The sequence below is a fragment of the Coturnix japonica genome, chromosome 22 (assembly GCF_054131305.1).
Source record: "Coturnix japonica strain WE chromosome 22, WE-NBRP24, whole genome shotgun sequence".
NCBI lineage: Eukaryota > Metazoa > Chordata > Aves > Galliformes > Phasianidae > Coturnix > Coturnix japonica.
This window is the reverse complement of record NC_140684.1, coordinates 54,231-77,231: the sequence shown is the minus strand read 5'-3', so window position 1 is coordinate 77,231 and position 23,001 is coordinate 54,231.

Genomic DNA, 23,001 nt, shown 5'->3' with positions numbered 1-23,001 from the left:
CTTCCCCATAGATCTAACTCACATGTGCCCCACAGCAGCTCCTGATCCATAGATCTGACCCACAGCAGCTCCTGCCCTATAGATCTGATTCAAATCTGCCCCACAACAGCTCCTGCCCCACTGATCTGACCCACAGCAGCCCCACAGCAGCCCCTGCCCCATAGATCTGACGTACATCATCTCCACTGCAGCTCCTGACCCATAGATCTGACCACATCAGCCCCACTGCAGCTCCTGCCCTATAGATCTGATTCAAATGTGCCCCACAGCAGCTCCTGCTCCATAGATCTAACCCACATGTGCCCCAGAGCAGCTCTGCCCCATTGATTTGACCCACATCAGCCCCACAGCAGCTCCTGCCCCATAGAACTGACCCACAGCAGCCACAGCAGCTCCTGACCTATAGATCTGACCCACATCTGACCCACAGCAGCTCCTGCCCCATAGATCTGACCCACATCTGCCCCACAGCAGCCCCTGCCCCATAGATCTGACCCACATCTTCCCCACAGCAGCTCCTGCCCCATAGATCTGACACACATCATATGTAAAGCAGCTGCTGCCCAATAGATATGACCCACAGCAGCTTCAGCCCCAAGGATCTGACCCACAGCAGCCCCACAGGAGATCCTGCCCCATAGATCTGACCCACATATGCCCCAGAGCAGCTCCTGCCCTATAGATCTGACCAACAACAGCCCCACATCAGCTCCTGCCCCATAGATCTGACCCTCATCAGCCCCACAGCATCTCCCGCTACATAGATCTTAACCGTATCAGCCCCACAGCAGCTCCTGCCCCATAGATCTGACCCACATCTGCACCACAGCAGCTCTTGCCCCATAGAACTGACCCACATCTGCCCCACAGCAGCTCCTGACCCATAGATCTGACCCACATCAGACCCACAACTGCTGCTGACCCATAGATCTGACCCACATCTGCCCCACAGCAGCTCCTGCCCCATAGATCTGACCCACAGCATCTCCTGCCCCATAGATCTGAACCACATCTGCCCCACAGCAGATTTTACCCCACAGATCTGAACCACATCAGCCCCCAGGAGATCCTGCCCCATAGATCTGACCCACATCTGCCCCACACCATCTCCTGCCCCATAGATCTAACTCACATGTGCCCCACAGCAGCTCCTGCCCCTAGATCTGACCCACAGCAGCTCCTGCCCTATAGATCAGATTCAAATCTGCCCCACAGCAGCTCCTGCTCCATAGTTCTGACCAACATCAGGCCCACATCTGTTCCTGCCCCATAGATCTGACCCACAGCATCTCCTGCCCCATAGATCTAACCCCCATCAGCCCCACAACAGCTCCTGCCCCATAGATTTGACCCACATCAGCCCCACAACAGCTCCTGCCCCATAGATCTAACCCACATCAGCCCCACAGCAGCTCCTGCCCCATAGATCTGACCCAAATCAGCCCCGCAGCAGCTCCTGCCCCATAGATCAGACCAACATCAGCCCCACAGTAGCTCCTGCCCCATAGATCTGACCCCATCAGCCCCACAACAGCTCCTGCCCAATAGATCTAACCCACATCAGCCCCACAGCAGCTTCTGCCCCATAGATCTGACACACATCATATGTAAACAGCTGCTGCCCAATAGATATGACCCACAGCAGCTTCAGCCCCAAGGATCTGACCCACATCAGCCCCACAGCAACTCCTGCCCCATAGATCTGAAGCACATCTGCCCCAAAGCATCTCCTGCCCCATAGATCTTTCCCACATCAGCCCCACAGCAGCTCCTGCCCCATAGATCTGACCCACATATGTCGCACAGCAGCACCTGCCCCATAGATCTGACCCACATCTGTCGCACAGCAGCTCCTTCCCCATAGATCAGACCAACATCAGCCCCACAGTAGCTCCTGCCCCATAGATCTGACGTACATCATCTCCACTGCAGCTCCTGCCCCATAGATCTGACCCAAATCTGCCCCACAGCAGATCCTGCCAAATAGATCTTAACCACAGCAGCTCCTGCCCCATAGATCTGACCCACATCAGCCCCACAGAAGCTCCTACACCATAGATCTGACCCACATCTGCCCCACAGCAGCTCCTGCCCCATAGACCTAACACACATCAGACCCACAGCAGCTGCAGACCCATATATCTGACCCAAATCAGCCCCACAGTAGCTCCTGCCCCATAGATCTGACACACATCATATGTAAAGCAGCTGCTGCCCAATAGATATGACCCACAGCAGCTTCATCCCCAAGGATCTGACCCACATCAGCCCCACAGCAACTCCTGCCCCATAGATCTGACCCACATCTGTCGCACAGCAGCTCCTGCCCTATAGATCTGACCCACATCAGCCCCACAGCAGCTCCTACACCATAGATCTGACCCACATGTTCCCAAGAGCAGCTCTGCCCCATTGATTTGACCCACATCTGCACCACAGCAGCTCCTCCCCATAGATCTAACACCCATCAGCCTCACAGTAGCTCCTGCCCCATTGATAAGCCCTACATCTGCCCCACAGCAGCTCCTGCACCATAGATCTGACCCACATCTGCAACACAGCAGCTCCTGCTCCATAAATCTGACCAACATCAGGCCCACATCTGTTCCTGCCCCATAGATCGGACCCACAGCAGCTCCTGCCCCATAGATCTGACCCACATTTGCCATACAGCAGCTCCTGCCCCATAGATCTGACCCAAATCTGCCCCACAGCAGATCCTGCCAAATAGATCTTAACCACAGCAGCTCCTACCCCATAGATCTTACCCATTTCTGCCCCACAGCAGCTCCTGCCCCATAGATCTGACCCACATCAGCCCCACAGCAGCTCCTGCCCCATAGATCTGACCCACATCAGACCCACAGCAGCAGCTGACCCATAGATCTGACCCACATCTTCCCCACAGCAGATCCTGCCCCATAGATCTGACCCACATATGTCGCACAGCAGCACCTGCCCCATAGATCAGACCAACATCAGCCCCACAGTAGATCCTGCACCATAGATGTGACCCCCATCAGCCCCACAGAAGCTCCTGCCCCATAGATCTGACCCCCATCAGCCCCACAGCAGCTCCTGCCCCATAGATCTGACACACATCATATGTAAAGCAGCTGCTGCCCAGTAGATATGACCCACAGCAGCTTCAGCCCCAAGGATCTGACCCACATCAGCCCCACAGCAGCTCCTGCCCCATAGATCTGACCCACATGTTCCCAAGAGCAGCTCTGCCCCATTGATTTGACCCACATCAGCCCCACAGTAGCTCCTGCCCCATAGATCTGACCCCCATCAGCCCCACAGAAGCTCCTGCCCCATAGATCTGACCCCCATCAGCCCCACAACAGCTCCTGCCCCATAGATCTAACCCACATCGGCCCCACAGCAGCTCCTGCCCCATAGATCAGAAACACATCATATGTAAAGCAGCTGCTGCCCAGTAGATATGAACCACAGCAGCTTCAGCCCCAAGGATCTGACCCACATCAGCCCCACAGCAGCTCCTGCCCCATAGATCTGACCCACATCTGTCGCACAGCAGCTCCTGCCCCATAGATCTGACCCACATGTTCCCAAGTGCAGCTCTGCCCCATTGATTTGACCCACATCAGCCCCACAGTAGCTCCTGCCCCAAAGATCTGACCCCCATCAGCACCACAGCATCTCCTGCCCCATAGAACTGACCCACAGCAGCCACAGCAGCTCCTGACCTATAGATCTGACCCACATCTGACCCACAGCAGCTCCTGCCCCATAGATCTGACCCACATCTGCCCCACAGCAGCCCCTGCAGCATAGATCTGCCCCACATCTGCCCCACAGCAGCTCCTGCCCCATAGAACTGACCCACATCTGCTCCACAGCAGCTCCTGACCCATAGATCTGACCCACATCAACCCCACAGAAGCTCCTGCCCCATAGATCTGAACCACATCTGCCCCACAGCAGATTTTACCCCACAGATCTGACCCACATCAGACCCCAGGAGATCCTGCCCCATAGATCTGACCCACATCTGCCCCACACCATCTCTTGCCCCCTAGATCTAACTCACATGTGCCCCACAGCAGCTCCTGCTCCATAGATCTGACCCACAGCAGCCCCTGCCCCATAGATCTGACCCACATCTGCCCCACAGCAGCTCCTGCTCCATAGATCTGACCCACATGTTCCCAAGAGCAGCTCTGCCCCATTGATTTGACCCACATCTGCACCACAGCAGCTCCTCCCCATAGATCTAACACCCATCAGCCTCACAGTAGCTCCTGCCCCATAGAGAAGCCCTACATCTGCTCCACAGCAGCTCCTGCACCATAGATCTGACCCACATCTGCAACACAGCAGCTCCTGCTCCATAAATCTGACCAACATCAGGCCCACATCTGTTCCTGCCCCATAGATCTGACCCACAGCAGCTCCTGCCCCATAGATCTGACCCAAATCTGCCCCACAGCAGATCCTGCCAAATAGATCTTAACCACAGCAGCTCCTACCCCATAGATCTTACCAATTTCTGCCCCACAGCAGCTCCTGCCCCATAGATCTGACCCACATCAGCCCCACAGCAGCTCCTGCCCCATAGATCTGACCCACATCAGACCCACAGCAGCAGCTGACCCATAGATCTGACCCACATCTGCCCCACAGCAGCTAATGCCCCATAGACCTGACCCACATGTACCCCACAGCAGCTCCTGCCCCATAGATCTGACCCACAGCATCTCCTGCCCCATAGATCTGACCCCCATCAGCCCCACAACAGCTCCTGCCCCATAGATCTGACCCACATCTGCCCCAAAGCATCTCCTGCCTCATAGATCTTTCCCACATCAACCCCACAGCAGATCCTGCCCCATAGATCTGACCCACATATGTCGCACAGCAGCACCTGCCCCATAGATCTGACCCACATCTGTCGCACAGCAGCTCCTGCCCCATAGATCAGACCAACATCAGCCCCACAGTAGATCCTGCCCCGTAGATGTGACCCCCATCAGCCCCACAACAGCTCCTGCCCCATAGATCAAACCCACATCGGCCCCACAGCAGCTCCTGCCCCATAGATCTGACACACATCATATGTAAAGCAGCTGCTGCCCAGTAGATATGACCCACAGCAGCTTCAGCCCCAAGGATCTGACCCACATCAGCCCCACAGCAGCTCCTGCCCCATAGATCTGACCCACATGTTCCCAAGAGCAGCTCTGCCCCATTGATTTGAACCACATCAGCCCCACAGTAGCTCCTGCCCCATAGATCTGACCCCCATCAGCCCCACAGAAGCTCCTGCCCCATAGATCTGACCCCCATCAGCCCCACAACAGCTCCTGCCCCATAGATCTAACCCACAGCAGCCCCACAGCAGCTCCTGCCCCATAGATCTGAAACACATCATATGTAAAGCAGCTGCTGCCCAGTAGATATGAACCACAGCAGCTTCAGCCCCAGGGATCTGACCCACATCAGCCCCACAGCAGCTCCTGCCCCATAGATCTGACCCACATCTGTCGCACAGCAGCTCCTGCCCCATAGATCTGACCCACATGTTCCCAAGTGCAGCTCTGCCCCATTGATTTGACCCACATCAGCCCCACAGCATCTCCTGCCCCATAGAACTGAACCACAGCAGCCACAGCAGCTCCTGACCTATAGATCTGACCCACATCTGACCCACAGCAGCTCCTGCCCCATAGATCTGACCCACATCTGCCCCACAGCAGCCCCTGCAGCATAGATCTGCCCCACATCTGCCCCACAGCAGCTCCTGCCCCATAGAACTGACCCACATCTGCTCCACAGCAGCTCCTGACCCATAGATCTGACCCACATCAACCCCACAGAAGCTCCTGCCCCATAGATCTGAACCACATCTGACCCACAGCAGATTTTACCCCACAGATCTGACCCACATCAGACCCCAGGAGATCCTGCCCCATAGATCTGACCCACATCTGCCCCACACCATCTCCTGCCCCCTAGATCTAACTCACATGTGCCCCACAGCAGCTCCTGCTCCATAGATCTGACCCACAGCAGCCCCTGCCCCATAGATCTGACCCACATCTGCCCCACAGCAGCTCCTGCTCCATAGATCTGACCCACATGTGCCCCAGAGCAGCTCTGCTCCATTGATTTGACCCACATCAGCCCCACTGCAGCTCCTGACCTATAGATCTGACCCACATCAGCCCCACTGCAGCTCCTGCCCTATAGATCTGACCAACATCAGCCCCACATCAGCTCCTGCCCCATACATCTGACCCAAATCTGCCCCACACCATCTCCTGCCCCATAGATCTAAATCACATGTGCCCCACAGCAGCTTCTGCTCCATAGATCTGACCCACAGCAGCTCCTGCCCTATAGATCTGATTCAAATCTGCCCCACAGCAGCTCCTGCTCCATAGATCTGACCCACATTTGCCCAAGAGCAGCTCTGCCCCATTGATTTGACCCACATCAGCCCCACAGCAGCTCCTGCCCCATAGAACTGACCCACAGCAGCCACAGCAGCTCCTGACCTATAGATCTGACCCACATCTGACCCACAACAGCTCCTACCCCATAGATCTTACCCACTTCTGCCCCACAGCAGCACCTGCCCCATAGCTCTGACCCACATCTGCACCACAGCAGCTCCTCCCCATAGATCTAACACCCATCAGCCTCACAGCAGCTCCTGCCCCATAGATATGCCCTACATCTGCACCACAGCTGCTCCTGCACCATAGATCTGACCCACATCTGCAACACAGCAGCTCCTGCTCCATAAATCTGACCAACATCAGGCCCACATCTGTTCCTGCCCCATAGATCTGACCCACAGCAGCTCCTGCCCCATAGATCTGACCCACATCAGCCCCACAGCAGCTCCTGCCCCATAGATCTGACCCACATCAGACCCACAGCAGCTCCTGCCCCATAGACCTGACCCACATGTTCCCCACAGCAGCTCCTGCCCCATAGACCTGACCCACATGTTCCCCACAACAGCTCCTGCCCCATAGATCTGACCCCCATCAGCCCCACTGCAGCTCTGGCCCCATAGATCTGACACACATCATATGTAAAGCAGCTGCTGCCCAATAGATATGACCCACAACAGCTCCTGCCCCATTGATCTGACCCACATCTGCCCCAAAGCATCTCCTGCCCCATAGATCTTTCCCACATCAGCCCCACAGCAGATCCTGCCCCATAGATCTGACCCACATATGTCGCACAGCAGCACCTGACCCATAGATCTGACCCACATCTGTCGCACAGCAGCTCCTGCCCCATAGATCAGACCAACATCAGCCCCACAGTAGCTCCTGCCCCATAGATCTGACGTACATCATCTCCACTGCAGCTCCTGCCCCATAGATCTGACCCACATCAGCCCCACAGCAGCTCCTACACCATAGATCTGACCCACATCTGCCACACAGCAGCTCCTGCCCGATAGCTCTGACCCACATCTGCACCACAGCAGGGCCTCCCCATAGATCTAACACCCATCAGCCTCACAGCAGCTCCTGCCCCATAGATAAGCCTTACATCTGCCCCACAGTAGCTCCTACACCATAGATCTGACCCACATCTGCCACACAGCAGCTCCTGCTCCATAAATCTGACAAACATCAGGCCCACATCTGTTCCTGCCCCATAGATCTGACCCATAGCAGCTCCTGCCCCATAGATCTGACCCACATTTGCCACACAGCAGCTCCTGCCCCATAGATCTGACCCAAATCTGCCCCACAGCAGATCCTGCCAAATAGATCTTAACCGCAGCAGCTCCTGCCCCATAGATCTCACCCACATCAGCCCCACAGCAGCTCCTACACCATAGATCTGACCCACATCTGCCCCACAGCAGCTCCTGCCTCATAGACCTGACCCACATGTTCCCCACAGCAGCTCCTGCCCCATAGATCTGACACACAGTAGCTCCTGCCCCATAGATCAGACCCACATCAGCCCCACAGCAGTTCCTGCCCCATAGATCTGACCCACATCAGACCCACAGCAGCTGCTCACCCATAGATCTGACCCACATCTGCCCCACAGCAGCTCCTGCCCCATAGACCTGACCCACATGTTCCCCACAGCAGCTCCTGCCCCATAGATCTGACACACATCATATGTAAACAGCTGCTGCCCAATAGATATGACCCACAGCAGCTTCAGCCCCAAGGATCTGACCCACATCAGCCCCACAGCAGCTCCTGCCCCGTAGATCTGACCCACATGTTCCCAAGAGCAGCTCTGCCAAATTGATTTGACCCACATCAGCCCCACAGTAGCTCCCTCCCCATAGATCTGACCCCCATCAGCACCACTGCAGCTCCGGCCCCATAGATCTGACACACATCATATGTAAAGCAGCTGCTGCCCAATAGATATGACCCACAACAGCTCCTGCCCCATAGATCTAACCCTCAGCAGCCCCACAGCAGCTCCTGCCCCATAGATCTGACCCACATCTGCACCACAGCAGCTCCTCCCCATAGATCTAACACCCATCAGCCTCACAGCAGCTCCTGCCCCATAGATAAGCCCTACATCTGCCCCACAGCAGCACCTGCACCATAGATCTGACTCACATCTGCAACACAGCAGCTCCTGCTCCATAAATCTGACCAACATCAGGCCCACATCTGTTCCTGCCCCATAGATCTGACCCACAGCAGCTCCTGCCCCATAGATCTGACCCACATTTGCCACACAGCAGCTCCTGCCCCATAGATCTGACCCAAATCTGCCCCACAGCAGATCCTGCCAAATAGATCTTAAGCACAGCAGCTCCTACCCCATAGTACTTACCCATTTCTGCCCCACAGCAGCTCCTGCCCCATAGATCTGACCCACATCAGCCCCACAGCAGCTCCTGCCCCATAGATCTGACCCACATCTGCACCACAGCAGCTCCTCCCCATAGATCTAACACCCATCAGCCTCACAGCAGCTCCTGCCCCATAGATATGCCCTACGTCTGCCCCACAGCAGCTCCTGCACCATAGATCTGACCCACATCTGCAACACAGCAGCTCCTGCTCCATAAATCTGACCAACATCAGGCCCACATCTGTTCCTGCCCCATAGATCTGACCCACAGCAGCTCCTGCCCCATAGATCTGACACACATCAGACCCACAGCAGTTGCTGACCCATAGATCTGACCCACATCAGACCCACAGCAGCTGCTGACCCATAGATCTGACCCACATCTGCCCCACAGCAGCTCCTGCCCCATAGAACTGACCCAAATGTTCCCCACAGCAGCTCCTGCCCCATAGATCTGACCCACAGCATCTCCTGCCCCATAGATCTGACCCCCATCAGCCCCACAACAGCTCCTGCCCCATAGATCTGACGTACATCATATGTAAAGCAGCTGCTGCCCAATAGATATGACCCACAACAGCTCCTGCCCCATAGATCTAACCCTCAGCAGCCCCACAGCAGCTCCTGACCCATAGATCTGACGTACATCATCTCCACTGCAGCTCCTGCCCCATAGATCTGACCCAAATCTGCCCCACAGCAGATCCTGCCAAATAGATCTTAACCACAGCAGCTCCTGCCCCATAGATCTGACCCACATCAGCCCCACAGCAGCTCCTGCCCCATAGCTCTGACCCACATCTGCCCCACAGCAGCTCCTACACCATAGATCTGACCCACATCTGCAACACAGCAGCTCCTGCTCCGTAAATCTGACCCAATGCATCTCCTGCCCCATAGATCTGACACCCATCTGCCCCACAAGAGCTCCTGCCCCATAGATCTAACCCACATCAGCCCCACAGCAGTTCCTGCCCCATAGATCTGACCCAAATCAGCCCCGCAGCAGCTCCTGCCCCATAGATCAGACAAACATCAGCCCCACAGTAGCTGCTGCCCATAGATCTGACCCCATCAGCCCCACAACAGCTCCTGCCCCATAGATATAACCCACATCAGCCCCACAGCAGCTCCTGCCCCATAGATCTGACGTACATCATCTCCACTGCAGCTCCTGCCCCATAGATCTGACCCAAATCTGCACCACAGCTGATCCTGCCGAATAGATCTTAACCACAGCAGCTCCTGCCCCATAGATCTGACCCACATCAGCCCCACAGCAGCTCCTACACCATAGATCTGACCCACATCTGCCACACAGCAGCTCCTGCCCCATAGCTCTGACCCACATCTGCACCACAGCAGCTCCTCCCCATAGATCTAACACCCATCAGCCTCACAGCAGCTCCTGCCCCATAGATAAGCCCTACATCTGCCCCACAGCAGCACCTGCACCATAGATCTGACTCACATCTGCAACACAGCAGCTCCTGCTCCATAAATCTGACCAACATCAGGCCCACATCTGTTCCTGCCCCATAGATCTGACCCACAGCAGCTCCTGCCCCATAGATCTGACACACATCAGACCTACAGCAGCTGCTGACCCATAGATCTGACCCACATCAGACCCACAGCAGCTGCTGACCCATAGATCTGACCCACATCTGCCCCACAGCAGCTCCTGCCCCATAGTTTTGACACACATGTTCCCCAAAGCAGCTCCTGCCCCATAGATCTGAACCACAGCATCTCCTGCCCCATAGATCTGACCCCCATCAGCCCCACAACAGCTCCTGCCCCATAGATCTAACCCACATCAGCCCCACAGCAGCTCCTGCCCCATAGATCTGACCCAAATCAGCCCCGCAGCAGCTCCTGCCCCATAGATCAGACCAACATCAGCCCCACAGTAGCTCCTGCCCTAAGGATCTGACCCCCATCAGCCCCACAACAGCTCCTGCCCCATAGATCTAACCCACATCAGCCCCACAGCAGCTCCTGCCCCATAGATCTGACACACATCATATGTAAAGCAGCTGCTGCCCAATAGATATGACCCACAGCAGCTTCAGCCCCAAGGATCTGACCCACATCAGCCCCACAGAACCTCCTGCCCCATAGATCTGACCCACATCTGCCCCAAAGCATCTCCTGCCCCATAGATCTTTCCCACATCAGCCCCACAGCAGATCCTGCCCCATAGATCTGACCCACATATGTCGCACAGCAGCACCTGCCCCATAGATCTGACCCACATCTGTCGCACAGCAGCTCCTGCCCCATAGATCAGACCAACATCAGCCCCACAGCAGATCCTGCCCCATAGATCTGACCCACATCAGCCCCACAGCAGCTCCTGCCCCATAGATCTGACCCACATGTTCCCAGGAGCAGCTCTGCCCCATTGATTTGACCCACATCAGCCCCACAGTAGCTCCTGCCCCATAGATCTGACCCCCATCAGCCCCACAGCAGCTCCGGCCCCATAGATCTGACACACATCATATGTAAAGCAGCTGCTGCCCAATAGATATGACCCACAACAGCTCCTGCCCCATAGATCTAACCCACAGCAGCCCCACAGCAGCTCCTGACCCATAGATCTGAGGTACATCATCTCCACTGCAGCTCCTGCCCCATAGATCTGACCCAATTCTGCCCCACAGCAGATCCTGCCAAATAGATCTTAACTACAGCAGCTCCTGCCCCATAGATCTGACCCACATCAGCTCCACAGCAGCTCCTGCCCCATAGCTCTGACCCACATCTGCACCACAGCAGCTCCTCCCCATAGATCTAACACCCATCAGCCTCACAGCAGCTCCTGCCCCATAGATCTGACCCACATCAGACCCACAGCAGCTGCTGACCCATAGATCTGACCCACATCAGACCCACAGCAGCTGCTGACCCATAGATCTGACCCACATCTGCCCCACAGCAGATCCTGCCCCATAGACCTGACACACATGTTCCCCACAGCAGCTCCTGCCCCATAGATCTGACCCACAGCATCTCCTGCCCCATAGATCTGCCCCCCATCAGCCCCACAACAGCTCCTGCCCCATAGATCTAACCCACATCAGCCCCACAGCAGCTCCTGCCCCATAGATCTGACCCAAATCAGCCCCGCAGCAGCTCCTGCCCCATAGATCAGACCAACATCAGCCCCACAGTAGCTCCTGTCCCATACATCTGACACACATCATATGTAAAGCAGCTGCTGCCCAATAGATCTGACCCACATCAGCCCCACAGCATCTCCTGCCCCATAGATCTTTCCCACATCAGCCCCACAGCAGATCCTGCCCCATAGATCTGACCCACATATGTCGCACAGCAGCACCTGCCCCATAGATCTGACCCAAATCAGCCCCGCAGCAGCTCCTGCCCCATAGATCAGACCAACATCAGACCCACAGTAGCTCCTGCCCCATAGATCTGACACACATCATATGTAAAGCAGCTGCTGCCCAATAGATCTGACCCACATCAGCCCCACAGCAACTCCTGCCCCATAGATTTGACCCACATCTGCCCCAAAGCATCTCCTGCCCCATAGATCTGACCCACAGCATCTCCTGCCCCATAGATCTGACCCCCATCAGCCCCACAACAGCTCCTGCCCCATAGATCTAACCCACATCAGCCCCACAGCAGCTCCTGCCCCATAGATCTGACCCAAATCAGCCCCGCAGCAGCTCCTGCCCCATAGATCAGACCAACATCAGACCCACAGTAGCTCCTGCCCCATAGATCTGACACACATCATATGTAAAGCAGCTGCTGCCCAAGAGATCTGACCCACATCAGCCCCACAGCAACTCCTGCCCCATAGATTTGACCCACATCTGTCCCAAAGCATCTCCTGCCCCATAGACCTTTCCCACATCAGCCCCACAGCTGCTCCTACACCATAGATCTGACCCACATCTGCCCCACAGCAGCTCCTGCCCCATAGCTCTGACCCACATTTGCACGACAGCAGCTCCTCCCCATAGATCTAACACCCGTCAGCCTCACAGCAGCTCCTGCCCCATAGATAAGCCCTACATCTGCCCCACAGCAACTCCTGCCCCATAGATCTGACCCACATCTGCCCCAAAGCATCCCCTGCCCCATAGATCTTTCCCACATCAGCCCCACAGCAGATCCTGCCCCATAGATCTGACCCACATATGTCGCACAGCAGCACCTGCCCCATAGATCTGACCCACATCTGCACCACAGCAGCTCCTCCCATAGATCTAACACCCATCAGCCTCACAGCAGCTCCTGCCCCATAGATATGCCCTACATCTGCCCCACAGCAGCTCCTGCACCATAGATCTGACCCACATCTGCAACACAGCAGCTCCTGCTCCATAAATCTGACCAACATCAGGCCCACATCTGTTCCTGCCCCATAGATCTGACCCACAGCAGCTCCTGCCCCATAGATCTGACCCACATCAGCCCCACAGCAGCTCCTGCCCCATAGATCTGACCCACATCAGCCCCACAGCAGCTCCTGCCCCATAGATCTAACCCACATCAGCCCCACAGCAGCTCCTGCCCCATAGATCTGACCCACACGTCGGCACGGTCTACCCTGCTCCTCCACGGACGCTAGAGGTCGCTGACGGACGGGCTGGCAGACGTGCAGCGACACCTAGCGACCGCCGCCGAGCCCTCGCGCACGCACGGAGCAGGGTAGACCGTGCCGACCTAGTCGAGCCGCATAGGCAGCGACCTCTAGCAGGGCCCGCCGAGCACCACGGCCCGCTCGGAGCCGGGTAGACCGTGCTGACCTAGTCGAGACGCATGGGAAGCGACGCCTAGCCGCCGACGCCGTGCCCCCCCCCCCCCCCTCCACTTTACGGAGACGCTCGGAGCCGGGTAGACAGTGCCAGCGCAGAGGAGCCGCCACGAGAGCGACACTTGGCCACTTCCGCGGAACGTCCGAGCCGAGCGGAGCCCACCAGGAGAGGCTGGACCGTGCCGGTGCACTCGAGCCGCGATGGCCAGGGGTCGAGCTGTGTTGACCGTGCCGGAGCACCGGAGGCGCCACGGAGACGCCGGGTCGGGGCGGACCCGGGCTTCTCGGTTCGGCCTTGCTTGAAGCTGGCCGTCCCGCCACCGCCATCGCGGATTTGCCCTTTTGTCTGCGTGCTTGTTTGTTCGTCGGTTCGTTCGTACTTTGGTCCGTTCGATTGTTTGTCCGTGCCCCCACGCGCCCTCTCGGTTTTATTATTTTCCGTTTGTTTGTTTGTTTGTTTGTTTGTTTGTTTTTCTCGTGGGTTCTTCTTTACTTTCCCCTTTTTTAGTTTTTGAAAAAGCCGCCCCGCCTCCCGCCCGCCTCCCCGGCTCTGCAGGAATGTGCGCGGTCCCCGCCCACCAGGGGTCCGTTCGGGCCGGATATCCGGACTGCGGGCAGGCCGCGTGGCGAGGGATGGCGAAAGAGCGGCGGGAAGACGGCAGCGGCGAGAGGTGGGCCGGCGGGAGGCGGCCGCGTCCCCCGCGGGGTTCGCGCCTAGCCTCTCTCCCAGCCGGCAGATGAGGTGGAACGGTACGTGGGATTTTCAGCGGAAGGAGGAGGTGGTGGCGGTGGTGGCGGTGGGGCTGGGGGGTGGCGAGGCGTTTTGGCGGGCTCCGGTCGCCGAGTCGAGCCGCCATTGGGCTGAGCCGTCAGGAGCACCCCGGCGGAAAAAGGAAAGAAAAGAAAAAAACCAAACGGGCCAATCGGGTCCAAACAAATAACCAAGCGAGTGACCGACCGACCAAACAAAAAAAAAAAAACAAAAACAAAGACAAACAAACAAATAAAAAAACACGGTCGCGGGCCGGTCGGGCGAGATGCGTCCGGGAGAGGGCGGGTTGTGGGTGAGGGCCAGGGTGGGGGCAGGCGGAGGCAGGCCGCCGTCGGGTACGGGTCGGGTTCCCACTCGTGCGGTGTGGACTGGGGGTGGGGAAGGTGGAAGACGGACGCGTGGCCGGGAAGATCAGGCGCCAGCCGGCAGCCAGGTCTACCCGCATACCCGCAACCCCGTCGCGGACCCCTCCATCCCTCCCCGGCCACGCAAGCGACCCCCTTCTTCGTGACAGAGGCCGTGCCGGGCCTACTCACGCGCGGGTGACGAGAAGAAAGAGAAGAGAAGAGAAAAGGGAAGGGAAGGGAAGGGAAGGGAAGGGAAGGGAAGGGAAGGGAAGGGAAGGGAAGGGAAGGGAAGGGAAGGGAAGGGAAGGGAAGGGAAGGGAAGGGAAGGGAAGGGAAGGCAGAAGTCAAAGAAAAGTAGAAGAGAAGAAGGTGTGAAAAAGTACAGATAGATCGTAAAATGTCGCGGTAAAATAAAATAAAATAAAATAAAATAAAAGTAATAAAAAGATGGGGGTGGGTCAAGGGCGGAAGCGGTCGGGTCGGGTCGGGTCGGGTCGGGTCTGGTCGGGGGGCGGCTGGCCGTTCGTCGTACCCTTACCGCTTGACACAGCTGCGTGACGCGCGGCTACGGCCGACACGTCTACCCGCGGCACGGACGGGAAACGGCACCGGCCGACTGGTCAACCCCGCTACGGCCGACGCGTCTACCGGCGGCACGGACGGGAAACTGCACCCGCCGATCGAGCGGGTGGATGGTCGCCCAGGTCTACCCCGCGCCGCCACGAAGCGGAAAGGTGGATGCATGGATGGATGGATGGATGGATGGATGGGGAAAAACCGGGCGAAAGGGGGCCTGGCACGCGCCCGCGCGCGATCAGCCGCACACCCCCTTTTCCACGCGCCGGCGCCGGCGCACGGAACCCCCCGAACGGAGGACGGAAGCAACGCAGCGAGCGCCGGGTCTCCCAGCGGGTGCTGGGAGGTTGCACCAGGTAAAAGACCAAGAGGTACCAATTGTCACCAGAGTGGTTCACAGACGGCAGTACCGCACCAATAGGGACTCATTGCTCCCCATTCACAAGCTAATTCGCCAATTAGAGAATCAGGGAGTGATTAGCAAAACTCACTCGCCTTTTAACAGCCCCATATGGCCAGTGTGTAAAACCAGTGGGGAATGGAGGCTGACGGTGGATTACCGTGGCCTGAATGAAGTCACACCTCCATTAAGTGCTGCTGTACCAGACATGCTAGAACTCCAGTATGAACTGGAGTCAAAAGAAGCTAGGTGGTATGCCACCATTGACATTGCTAATGCCTTCTTTTCCATCCCATTGGCTGCAAAATGTAGGCCACAGTTTGCTTTTACCTGGAGAGGTATTCAGTACACCTGGAACCGTTTACCTCAAGGGTGGAAGCACAGCCCAACAATTTGCCATGGATTGATCCAAGCTGTTTTGGAACAGGGTGATGCTCCTGAGCACTTGCAGTATATTGATGATATTGTAGTGTGGGGCCATACAGCAGCAGAGGTTTTCAAGAAAGGGAAACAGATAATCCAAATTCTTTTGAAAGCTGGTTTTGCCATTAAGCGCAGCAAGGTGAAGGGGCCTGCCCAGGAAATCCAGTTCTTAGGTATAAAATGGCAAGATGGACGTCGTCACATCCCAGCAGATGTGATTGACAAAATCACTGCTATGTCTCCGCCCACCGACAAGACAGAGACCCAATCTTTTCTGGGAGTAGTGGGCTTTTGGAGAATGCATGTCCCAAACTACAGCCACATAGTGAGCCCCCTCTATCAGGTAACACAGAAGAAGAAGAATTTCTCATGGGGTCCTGAGCAGCAGCAGGCTTTTGAGCAGAGAAAACAAGAAATAGCCCGTGCCGTGGCCTTGGGGCCAGTACGGACGGGGCAGGATGTGAGGATCCGAGGCCGACCCCTAGGATTTTGGAGTCAAGCATATAAAGGGTCTGAGGAGCGCTACACTCCGACTAAGAAGGAGATCTTAGCTGTGTATGAGGGGGTTCGGGCTGCTTCTGAAGTAGTTGGGACAGAGGTTCAGCTTCTTCTAGCACCTCGCTTGCCAGTAATAAACTGGATGTTTAAAGGACAGGTTCCCTCCACCCATCATGCTACTGATGCCACTTGGAGCAAGTGGATTTCATTAATTACACAACGAGCTTGAATGGGAAAACTCAGCCGTCCTGGAATTCTAGAAGTGATCATGGACTGGCCTGAGAGTAAAAAAATTGAAACACCACCTACAGAAGAGGTATCACGTGCTAAAGAGGCACCACCATACAATGAGCTACCAGAAAACGAAAAGTAATTTGCCCTATTCACAGACGGATCATGTCGTATTGTAGGGAAGCATCGCAGATGGAAAGCTGCTGTATGGAGCCCCACACGACAAGTTGCAGAGGCCACTGAAGGTAAAGGAGAATCAAGTCAATTTGCAGAGGTAAAGGCTGTTCAGCTGGCTTTAGATGTGGCTGAACGGGAGAGGTGGCCAATGCTTCATCTTTATACTGATTCATGGATGGTGGCAAATGCCTTATGGGGGTGGCTGCAACAGTGGAACCATCCTCTGCTACCAAATCTGTCACGGTTTGAACGAAAAATCCACCTGCGTCCGTGACAAGGGCCGTGGGCCCCTGAAGGGCCCTCAGCCGAAAAGAAAAAGTTAATTAAGAAAAGAAAACAGCGGCAACGATGTAAGGAGGCACACTTATTTACTAAATACTATATCGAAATACAGGATAACACAATAGAATACAATATAATTGAAAATTGAGCTAATGAATCAAGCAAAATAGGAGAGAGAATGAGTCCCGTAACCGAGAGGCCTACTGTGAATCTGGGCGAATGGCTGAAGGCTCCCACACACTGCCCTGAACGCCAGAACTCGAAAGACGTCAGTCTGTTCTGCGACAGAGTTAATATAGAGTCCAGGTCCCGTGACCCATCGTGTTGCTCTCTGGGAGACGTAGTCTTCTTCTGTAAGTTGCAGATTCAGTAAAATTATTCAAGCTTTATATGATGTGCCTCTGGTGGCGCAGTGGTTAAGGACGCCACTTTGCAACACTGGAGGCCCGGGTTCGAATCCCCCCTGTGGTGCATGTGGTAGAAGTGCTGCTCTGCTACACAGGAGGCTCGAATCCCGGGGGTTGGACTCGATGATCTCTAAGGTCCCTTCCAACCAGCACGAGACTATGAGACTATGAGACTATGTTATGATGTGGAATACTGATAGCAAAATTACAACATTATTAAACCATGACAATCTGACCCACAGCAGCTCCTGCCCCATAGACCTGATTCACATGCGCCCCACAGCAGCTCCTGCCCAATAGATCGGACCGACATATGGCCCACAGCAACTCCTGCCTTGTAGATCTGACCCACATCTGCCCCAAAGCATCTCCTGCCCCATAGATCTTTCCCACATCAGCCCCACAGCAGCTCCTGCCCCATAGATCTGACCCACATGTTCCCAAGAGCAGCTCTGCCCCATTGATTTGACCCACATCAGACCCACAGTAGCTCCTGCCCCATAGATCTGACCCCCATCAGCCCCACAACAGCTCCTGCCCCATAGATCTAACCCACATCAGCCCCACAGCAGCTCCTGCCCCATAGATCTGACCCAAATCAGCCCCGCAGCAGCTCCTGCCCCATAGATCAGACCAACATCAGCCCCACAGTAGCTCCTGCCCCATAGATCTTACCCCCATCAGCCCCACAACAGCTCCTGCCCCATAGATCTAACCCACATCAGCCCCACAGCAGCTCCTGCCCCATAGATCTGACACACATCATATGTAAAGCAGCTGCTGCCCAATAGATATGACCCACAGCAGCTTCAGCCCCAAGGATCTGACCCACATCAGCCCCACAGCAACTCCTGCCCCATAGATCTGACCCACATCTGCCCCAAAGCATCTCCTGCCCCATAGATCTTCCCCACATCAGCCCCACAGCAGATCCTGCCCCATAGATCTGACCCACATATGTCGCACAGCAGCACCTGCCCCATAGATCTGACCCACATCTGTCGCACAGCAGCTCCTGCCCCATAGATCAGACCAACATCAGCCCCACAGTAGCTCCTGCCCCATAGATCTGACCCCCATCAGCCCCACAGTAGCTCCTGCCCCATAGATCTGACCCCCATCAACCCCACAGCAGCTCCTGGCCATAGATCTGACCCCCATCAGACCCAAAACAGCTCCTGCCCCATAGATCTGACCCCCATCAGCCCCACAGTAGCTCCTGCCCCATAGATCTGACCCCCATCAGCCCCACAACAGCTCCTGCACCATAGATCTAACCCACATCAGCCCCACAGCAGCTCCTGCCCCATAGATCTGACACACATCATATGTAAAGCAGCTGCTGCCCAATAGATCTGACCCCCATCAGCCCCATAGCAGCTCCTGCCCCATAGATCTGACACACATCATATGTAAAGCAGCTGCTGCCCAATAGATATGACCCACAGCAGCTTCAGCCCCAAGGATCTGACCCACATCAGCCCCACAGCAGCTCCTGCCCCATAGATCTGACCCACATCTGTCGCACAGCAGCTCCTGCCCTATAGATCTGACCCACATCAGCCCCACAGCAGCTCCTGCCCCATAGATCTGACCCACATGTTCCCAAGAGCAGCTCTGCCCCATAGATCTGACCCACATCTGTCGCACAGCAGCTCCTGCCCTATAGATCTAACCCACATCAGCCCCACAGCAGCTCCGGCCCCATAGATCTGACACACATCATATGTAAAGCAGCTGCTGCCCAATAGATATGACCCACAACAGCTCCTGCCCCATAGATCTAACCCACAGCAGCCCCACAGCAGCTCCTGCCCCATAGATCTGACGTACATCATCTCCACTGCAGCTCCTGCCCCATAGATCTGACCCAAATCTGCCCCACAGCAGATCCTGCCAAATAGATCTTAACCACAGCAGCTCCTGCCCCATAGATCTGACCCACATCAGCCCCACAGAAGCTCCTACACCATAGATCTGACCCACATCTGCCATACAGCAGCTCCTGCCCCATAGCTCTGACCCACATCTGTACCACAGCAGCTCCTCCCCATAGATCTAACACCCATCAGCCTCACAGCAGCTCCTGCCCCATAGATAAGCCCTACATCTGCCCCACAGCAGCTCCTGCACCATAGATCTGACCCACACCTACAACACAGCAGCTCCTGCTCCATAAATCTGACCAACATCAGGCCCACATCTGTTCCTGCTTCATAGATCTGACCCACAGCAGCTCCTGCCCCATAGATCTGACCCACATCAGCCCCACAGCAGCTCCTACACCATAGATCTGACCCACATCTGCCACACACCATCTCCTGCCCCATAGATCTGACCCACATCTGCCCCAAAGCATCTCCTGCCCCATAGATCTTTCCCACATCAGCCCCACAGCAGATCCTGCCCCATAGATCTGACCCACATATGTCGCACAGCAGCACCTGCCCCATAGATCTGACCCACATCTGTCGCACAGCAGCTCCTGCCCCATAGATCAGACCAACATCAGCCCCACAGTAGATCCTGCCCCATAGATCTGACCCCCATCAGCCCCACAGTAGCTCCTGCCCCATAGATCTGACCCCCATCAGCCCCACAGCAGCTCCTGCCCCATAGATCTGACCCCCATCAGCCCCACAACAGCTCCTGCCCCATAGATCTAACCCACATCAGCCCCACAGCAGCTCCTGCCCCATGGATCTGACACACATCATATGTAAAGCAGCTGCTGCCCAATAGATATGACCCACAACAGCTTCAGCCCCAAGGATCTGACCCACATCAGCCCCACAGCAGCTCCGGCCCCATAGATCTGACACACATCATATGTAAAGCAGCTGCTGCCCAATAGATATGACCCACAACAGCTCCTGCCCCATAGATCTAACCCACAGCAGCCCCACAGCAGCTCCTGCCCCATAGATCTGACGTACATCATCTCCACTGCAGCTCCTGCCCCATAGATCTGACCCAAATCTGCCCCACAGCAGATCCTGCCAAATAGATCTTAACCACAGCAGCTCCTGCCCCATAGATCTGACCCACATCAGCCCCACAGCAGCTCCTACACCATAGATCTGACCCACATCTGCCACACAGCAGCTCCTGCCCCATAGCTCTGACCCACATCTGCACCACAGCAGCTCCTCCCCATAGATCTAACATTCATCAGCCTGACAGCAGCTCCTGCCCCATAGATAAGCCCTACATCTGCCCCACAGCAGTTCCTGCACCATAGATCTGACCCACATCTGAAACACAGAAGCTCCTGCTCCATAAATCTGACCAACATCAGGCCCACATCTGTTCCTGCCCCATAGATCTGACCCACAGCAGCTCCTGCCCCATAGATCTGACCCAAATCTGCCCCACAGCAGCTCCTACACCATAGATCTTTCCCACATCAGCCCCACAGCAGATCCTGCCCCATAGATCTGACCCACATATGTTGCACAGCAGCACCTGCCCCATAGATCTGACCCACATCTGTCGCACAGCAGCTCCTGCCCCATAGATCACACCAACTTCAGCCCCACAGTAGCTCCTGACCCATAGATCTGACCCCCATCAGCCCCACAGTAGCTCCTGCCCCATAGATCTGACCCCCATCAGCCCCACAACAGCTCCTGCCCCATAGATCTAACCCACATCAGCCCCACAGCAGCTCCTGCCCCATAGATCTGACACACATCATATGTAAAGCAGCTGCTGCCCAATAGATATGACCCACAGCAGCTTCAGCCCCAAGGATCTGACCCACATCAGCCCCACAGCAGCTCCTGCCCCATAGATCTGACCCACATGTTCCCAAGAGCAGCTCTGCGCCATAGATCTGACCCACATCTGTCGCACAGCAGCTCCTGCCCCATAGATCTAAACCACATCAGCCCCACAGCAGCTCCACCCCATAGATCTGACACACATCATATGTAAAGCAGCTGCTGCCCAATAGATATGACCCACAACAGCTCCTGCCCCATAGATCTAACCCACAGCAGCCCCACTGCAGCTCCTGCCCCATAGATCTGACCCAAATCTGCCCCACAGCAGATCCTGCCAAATAGATCTTAACCACAGCAGCTCCTGCCCCATAGATCTGACCCACATCTGCCACACAGCAGCTCCTGCCCCATTGCTCTGACCCACATCTGCACCACAGCAGCTCCTCCCCATAGATCTAAAACCCATCAGCCTCACAGCATCTCCTGCCCCATAGATAAGCCCTACATCTGCCCCACAGCAGCTCCTGCACCATAGATCTGACCCACATCTGCAGCACAGTCGCTCCTGCTCCATAAATCTGACCAACATCAGGCCCACATCTGTTCCTGCCCCATAGATCTGACCCACAGCAGCTCCTGCCCCATAGATCTGACCCACATTTGCCACACAGCAGCTCCTGCCCCGTAGATCTGACCCACATCTGCACCACAGCAGCTCCTCCCCATAGATCTAACACCCATCAGCCTCACAGCAGCTCCTGCCCCATAGATCTGACCCACATCTGCCCCAAAGCATCTCCTGCCCTATAGATCTGACCCACATCAGCCCCACAGCAGATCCTGCCCCATAGATCTGACCCCCATCAGCCCCACAGCAGCTCCTGCCCCATAGATCTGACCCCCATCAGCCCCACAACAGCTCCTGCCCCATAGATCTAACCCACATCAGCCCCACAGCAGCTCCTGCCCCATAGATCTGACACACATCATATGTAAAGCAGCTGCTGCCCAATAGATATGACCCACAGCAGCTTCAGCCCCAAGGATCTGACCCACATCATCCCCACAGCTGCTCCTGCCCCATAGATCTGACCCACATCTGTCGCACAGCAGCTCCTGCCCTATAGATCTGACCCACATCAGCCCCACAGCAGCTCCTGCCCCATAGATCTGACCCACATCTGCCCCAAAGCATCTCCTGCCCCATAGATCTGACACACATCATATGTGAAGCAGCTGCTGCCCAATAGATTTGACCCACAGCAGCTTCAGCCCCAAGGATCATTCCGACATCAGCCCCACAGCAGATCCTGCCCCATAGATCTGACCCACATCTGTCGCACAGCAGCTCCTGCCCCATAGATCAGACCAACATCAGCCCCACAGTAGCTCCTGCCCCATAGATCTGACCCCCATCAGCCCCACAGTAGCTCCTGCCCCATAGATCTGACCCCCATCAGCCCCACAGCAGCTCCTGCCCCATAGATCTGACACACATCATATGTAAAGCAGCTGCTGCCCAATAGATAT